Here is a 7,259-nt window from a genome sequence, read left to right as displayed (position 1 = left end):
TTTGTGTATGGTGATGGTGACCATATTTCAAAATATGCCACGCTATTTGAACCTAGGTCATTGAAAACCTACATGGATTCTGTGTATGGTAATTATTAATACAATTATTATTTAAGCACATGTGGTGTTGGAGCTCATGTTATAAGATCATGTGGATTAACCATAATCATTTATCGGCAGCAATACTGGAAAACATGACGCCATATTGGAACCTAATGTTATTTCTGATCTTACTTGGTAGAAATGCCTCCAGAACATGTTCTCTTATATCAAAATGAGGGGGAAATAAAAAAATACAGCCCCTGCAAAAGGATATAGTCAAAAACGTAGGCCCAGTTGAAGCCATTTCAACTGGCAAAAATTGGCGACCATCTTGTAAAATGGAGGAATTATGCGTGGCCCGAGGTTGATTACCAATTAGGGTGTCATGAAGGTGATCTGTGCCAAATGTCATGTTTCTATCACCAACTGTGCATTAACCATGAGCAGATGTACATTTATGCAGTTTATTGGCAGCCATATTGGAAAACATGCCACCATATTGAAACCTAAAGTTATTTTGATCTTCTTTTATATCAAAATGATGGTGAAATCAAAGATTTACAGCCCTAGCAAAGTGATAGTCCAAAACGTATAGGTCCAATTGCAAACTGGCGGCCATCTTAAAAAATGGTGGAATTCTGCGTGGCCCGAGGTTGATTATCAATTAGGGTCATATAAAGGTCACCTGTGCCGAATTTCATGCTTTCATCACCAACTGAACTATCACATCAATTTCCCGCCTAGCTATTTTGGCTGGTGCCACTTTGGAGCTGCCCCTCTCCTCCTGGTCTCATCTTGAGGCTGGAGCACAGCAGTAAGCAAGTCCTTGTAGAGTTGCCTGCTGGTCTCCTTCTGCAAAAGCAGCTCAGGGTCCATCCCCTTTCTCAGCCTATGCACCAGGAAGTGGACCAGTGTTCCCTTGTACAACCTGGCCAGCACCAGAAATGAAAGGTAGACACATCATTCAGAGCATCAGCAAAACAAGAAAAAATAGATTAGGTTTATCACCATGTTTGTTTGAATATCTCTTGACAACCTTTTATTTTTTTTAGGGGTGCTAGCCCCTCCTATTCCCAGCTTTCCAGGTGTGAACACAAACATTGGCTTGTGATTGGCTGATCACCCCATAGCGATGATTTGATTGGCTGAGCAAAGTACATATTGAAATTGAAATTGACGCCCCTCACTTCACACAGATGTGATTTTTTTAAAATGCTACAGAATAAGGCATCCAAATAAAATCCCAGAATATCATATATTTGTCAATATCATGCAGCTCTAGGCTCTACTCTTATTATAGGTTGCTTGTAACTTGAAGCTTATTTTACGGCTGCTCTCATTCTACAATCTACACCATTAAGGAAAGGAATGAAACGGCATGACCTCAATCTGGGAGCTTCTCAAACTTTATTGACAAGGCCCATTGGTTGATACAGTTAACACAATAAAATCCTCAGTGTTCATTTAATTGTACAGTGTAACATAGTACCCAGGGGGCAAAGGGGGTTGACCTGCATTTGTCATAACATACAAAGTTGTCCACCAGAAATAATATATATGACCCCATAGGATCACAACCTATATGGACAACTCGGTCAATTTTGTTGCGAAAGTCCAATATGGCCGCCCCCAATATTAGCCCCTATTAGTTATAATGGGGGGTGAATAGGGCAAATTTTTAAACTGAGAGATATTTCCACGAAACTTCTCAGGTTGATCTATGATATGAATACGAACATTTTTTGTATTGCAAGTTTCCATGAAATCCAATATGGCCGCCACAATATGGCCGCCACAATATTAGCACCAAGAAAATAGGTTTTGGCTCCAACCTCTGAACCAGATGAGCTAGAAATGCAAACTTGGTGTCTATTTCATGGTTTCTGACCATGAGAGACTCAATTAAATACCTATTTCTATTATTGGGTGTGTCTGGACCCTTATTGTGCATATTTACAAGATGGTGGCTACCCGAAATAGTGCTTTACCATGATTTCTACCATGATTGTTGACTGTTTTGGCAAACACAAGCAATATTAATCCATTGGCTAAGATTCATGGCACAGAAGGAACATATTTTCTTGAGCTTGCATATTGTCAAAATGGCTGCAAACATGAAAATGAAAAGAGACATTACATTTCCTGTCAGATCCTATTACCCAGGGGGGCAAACCACTCCTTTTTTGGATACCTGCATTTGCCATAACATCAAAGGTTGTCCACCAGAAATATCTATGACCCAATAGAATCACAACCTATATGGACACACCGGTCAATTTCTTTGCTGGAAATCAAATATGGCCACCACAATATTAGCCCCCATTAGCCTATAATGCGGGTGAATAGGGCAACATTTTTAACTGAGGGATATTTCCACAAAACTTCACAGGTTGATCAATGATATGAATTTGAATACCATAATGGTTTGTATTGGATGTTTCCATGATATCCAATATGGCCACCACAATACTAGCACCCAGAAAATAGGTTTGTCTCTAAATTCTGAACCAGATGAGCTATAAATACAAACTCATGGTTTCTAACCACGAGAGATATATAAATATTTTAGCCATAATTTCCCTCTATTAAGTTTTATTGTTCTGGGGTGTTTCTTTGCAGAAAGACATCCCTCTGGCTGTATTTTGGTTTTGTTCTACAGTTTCTGTTGGCATTTCCTCTGTTTATGTTGACAATCCCCCATGTGCATCGCCAAGCCGGACATCCCTTCACTGAGTATGGATGGTCTCTCAGTGATGGTCCCCTGTCCATCTAGAGCCAGCCTGGCCTATGCCAGAAAATCTGTTCATGTGCCAGGGACTGGAGAGAAGATGCAGCAGGAGCTTCACTCAATTCCTGACTGGGGATGCATCACCATTATCTTGGACTCTGGCTGGCATCCTGTCATGAAAGGACGCGATGAGAGATCAATGTCCCTGGACAGCCAAACTTGCCAGGGATCTGCCACAGGCCCTCACGATTGACTGTGTGAAAGGCCACGGTGAGGTCGACAAACATAGAGACCCTTCTGCTCTCTGCACCTTTCTTGCAGCTGGCAAATGGAAAAGATCATGTTACAGGTACCTCTGCCTCCATGGAAACCACATTGGGATCCAGGGACAACATTCTCAGCATGGCTGATTAGCCGGTTGAGGATGATTCTTGCTAAGATCTTTCCTGTGATGTTGATGGTTATCACATTATGTCCTGTCCCCTTTCCTCTTGTAAACATGCACTATGGATGCGTCCTTGAAGTCTTGAGGGACTTCCCCCTCTTCCAGATTACCTGGTACAGGTGCCATGCTTCCATTCTTGTAGATGTCTGCGGGCAACCCATCACCTCCTGGTGCCTTTCCAGAAGTGCTTTCACTGTCTCTGCACTGGGGGGGGGTCAGCCAGATCAGCTTTGATTGGCAGCTGGGGTATCGTGGCAATATCCTCTTCGGAAATTGAGGACTCTCTGTTTAAGACCTCACTGAAGTGCTCTTCCCAGTGTGCTAGGATGTCACTCTTGTCAGTGAGCAGGACACTTGTCAGAGGAGCGGACTGGAGTTGAGCCAGTGGTTTTGGGCCCATAAAGAGAACACAGAATGATGCATGCATCTGAGACATTCCCAGTCAGGAATGGACTGAAGCTCCTGCTGCATCTTGTCTCCAGTCCCTGGCACATGAACAGATTTTCTGGCAGCCTTTGATACAGCTACATGATATTGTCTTGTTCATTGACATACAGTAGGCCAGGCTGGCTCTGTAGATGGACAGAGGACTGCATTCCCGTCACTGAGAGACCATCCAGACTCAGTGAAGGAAGGGATGTCTGGCTTGGCGATGCACGTCCCTGCCAGGGATGATTGTCAACATAAACAGAGGAAATGCCAACAAACAGTAGAACAAAACCAAAATACAGCCATAGGGATGTCTTTCTGCAAAGAAACACCCCAGAACAATAATATCTTTCGTGGTTAGAAACCATGAGTTTGTATTTCTAGCTCATCTGGTTCAGAATTTAGAGCTAAACCTATTTTCTGGGTGCTAGTATTGTGGTGGCCATATTGGATATCATGGAAACTTCCAATACATATCATTGATCAACCTGTGAAGTTTTGTGGAAATATCCCTCAGTTAAAAATGTTGCCCTATTCACCCGCATTATAGGATAATGGGGGCTAATATGGTGGTGGCCAGATTGGATTTCCAGCAAAGAAATTGACCGGTGTGTCCACATAGGTTGTGATTCTATTGGGTCATAGATATTTCTGGTGAACAACCTTTGATGTTATGGCAAATGCAGGTATCCAAAAAAGGAGTGGTTTGCCCCCCTGGGTAATAGGATCTGACAGGAAATGTAATGTCTTTTCTTTTTCATGTTTGCAGCCATTTTGACAATATGCAAGCTCAAGAAAAAATATGTTCCTTCTGTGCCATGAATCTTAGCCAATGGATTTAATATTGCTTGTGTTTGCCAAAACAGTCAACAATCATGGTAGAAATCATGGTAAATCACTATTTTGGGTAGCCACCATCTTGTAAATATGCACAATAAGGGTCCAGACACACCCAAAAATGAAAATAGGTATTCCATTGAGTCTCTCAAGATCAGAAACCATGAAATAGACACAAAGTTTGCATTTCTAGCTAATCTGGTTCAGAAGTTAGAGCCAACACCTATTTTTTTGGTGCTAATAATGTGGCGGCCATATTGTGGCGGCCATATTGGATTTCATGGAAACTTGCAATACTAAAAATGTTCGTATTCATATCATTGATCAACCTGAGAAGTTTCGTGGAAATATCTCTCAGTTTAAGTTTTTGCCCTATTCACCCCCCATTATAACTAATAGGGGCTAATATTGGGGGCGGCCATTTTGGACTTTCGCAACAAAATTAACCGAGTTGTCCATATAGGTTGTGATCCTATGGGGTCATAGATATTATTTCTGGTGGACAACTTTGTATGTTATGACAAATGCAGGTTTCCTAAAAAAAGGGTGGTTTGCCCCCTGGGTATAGTCGGATAGTCCTGTAAAGATGCCTTACCATGCAATTTGAGGCTCTTGTAGAGGAAAACATAGCAGCTGGTTGAGGTGAATGCTGTCTTTAAAGCAGATCTGCCATTCGTTGTAGGCATCTATTATACAAGTGAAAACATGTGCGCAACACAATACCCAAAGTCACCAGCTACTACGTCACTGACACGCTGGGTGCCGACACGCTGGGAGCCGAAGCAGGAGCAACACACACTGCAACAACACACTAACACGTCACACACTTACCCTCCGCGTCGATCCACGGCTATCTCCTCATGTCGCGCCGCACGCCCACACTCAACACCACCCGCGTAAAAATTGTCATTGCACTGCCACTAAAGCCGGCTCCCGTCCACACTCGCAAACAATATCAATATCAATAATAAACACAAACACGCCACAAGCACCGACACCCCCGCCTAATTTGTTGCCACGTCTATGAAAACAATGCAACGTCAATGCAACGTCACAATGCAACGTCACAGAAAAAATGCCATTCAACACGCTACTTACACACACTACCACTCGCTTACAATACGCGGACCTGGCAACACTACATTCCCTCTCCCATTTGCTCAAAGCCCACCACGTGAGCCACACACACACATACCCATCCAAAAGAATGTGTCACTCTCTCGGTTCTGCACCGCTGCTGGAGAAGTATAGCACTGTCGAAGGCAGCGCAACTAAACCCCCCCCCCCCCCCCCCCCCACACACCCCAGAGAGGGAGGAGAGAGAAGAGAGCGAGAGAGAGAGAGCGCGCACACGTCTTCACCCCAGCGAGCGAGGGAGGGACAGAGAAAGGGAGAGAGATAGAGAAAGGCACAGCTTTCCAGTCCTTACATTTTTTCTCACATTTACCAGCAGAAAAGTGAGCAAAGTAGTGTGCCCTGAAACTTTCTTGGAAAGAAATGTGCATGTTGCCTGCACTGGCAGCCAGCAGCGATGTAAGATGAGCCTGTGCATTTCACGGTTTTCACCCTATATAACTTGAACGCATAGGCAATCAAGTCAAGACCATTAATTAATGACAGCTGTGTAGGGCTGACGATTGCGTGATGCTTCTATGTACACGATTCTATAGGTCACCACTTTTGGTGTGACACACGGCTTCTGTTTCTGTTTACAATGCGTTGTCAACACCTGCTGAGTTGACAAAGACTGACAGATTTTGGAGAAGACTGATAGTTTATCCTTTAGTAATTAGCCTGTGGAAGTATTCACACTAGGCTACTTTTGCATTTATTGGGATTGGCCATTTGGGGAAAGGAGGAGCTCCACAACACCACATTGGTAGGCTCAAGGGCCTGCATTTTCTTCCCTCTCGAGGGTGGGATGATGTGAGCCCCTGCAGCAGGCTAGGGTCCAGGAGCCCCGCTCAGGTTAGCGGGAAATGACCGCGGGGTGCGGCTTGCCAGGTCTTTTTTATAAGTAAAGTATTAAAACAAAACAAAAATTAAAAAATATATATATATATAATAATAAATTTAAATTTACGTCATATTTAGGGGAATTTCCACCTAATTTCTCCGTTCATTGTCAATGGCAAATATTGAGACGTGTGGGGACTAAAGCTGTATATAGGATAGGAGGGCCCTCAAACACATTATTTGATAACTTCTCATCGTGCTCCTAAAATACATTCTGTGCTACTAGATTTTCCCATTTAGTCGCACACGTGCTACTTGGACAAATGCTAAGCGTCGAGCCGTGCGCGCGCACGCGCTGCAACACAAAACGGCTGCATACAACAGTAGTTGTACAGGGCAGAAGTAGCATATTCTTTTGTTCTATATATCTTTTGTTCTATTGTGTGTAATTATTAGACATAATGGACATAATTTCTATAGATTTCTATACATGCTTTGTGTGCTGTTGTCTATAGTATGTACAATAGATTCTATTCATCCTCATGTGTAAAAAGAATCTTTAGAAAAAGGGTGTTCTTTTGTATAGTTTGTGTGGTTTTTGTTCACTGTTTGTGCATGTTTTTGGTGTACACTTTCTGTTAATGTGTGACCCTCTCCTGCAGAGAGTGGGATGCTAGAACCGTCTCATGCCTTTTTGTCTCTATTGACAAAAGGCACTCATTAGTACATCATTGAATTGTAATGTCTGTCTGGCTGAGTGAGTGTGTGCGTTAGTGAGTGATCCTTTGGAAAGAGGGGCTTTCTTTTGTGTTATTATTGTGT

The 7,259-nt window shown here is 42.9% G+C and overlaps 1 pseudogene across 1 annotated transcript in view; it reads right to left on the bottom strand.

The window, feature by feature from the left end:
- Positions 1 to 786: 786 nt before the first annotated feature.
- Positions 787 to 7,259, bottom strand: part of LOC306925037 (single-strand DNA endonuclease ASTE1-like) — a 29,461-nt pseudogene continuing 22,988 nt past the window's right edge. The window contains exons 5-6 of the transcript in view: positions 5,077 to 5,167; positions 787 to 970 (exon numbers count right to left, since the gene is read on the bottom strand). The product of the transcript in view is annotated as a single-strand DNA endonuclease ASTE1-like (transcript). The remainder of the gene's footprint in view (positions 971 to 5,076; positions 5,168 to 7,259) is intronic.

This window comes from Electrona antarctica, assembly GCF_951216825.1.
Source record: "Electrona antarctica genome assembly, chromosome: 6".
Taxonomy (NCBI): Eukaryota; Metazoa; Chordata; class Actinopteri; order Myctophiformes; family Myctophidae; genus Electrona; species Electrona antarctica.
Note: the sequence above shows the minus strand (reverse complement) of the source record. Positions and strands in the feature narration are given on the sequence as shown.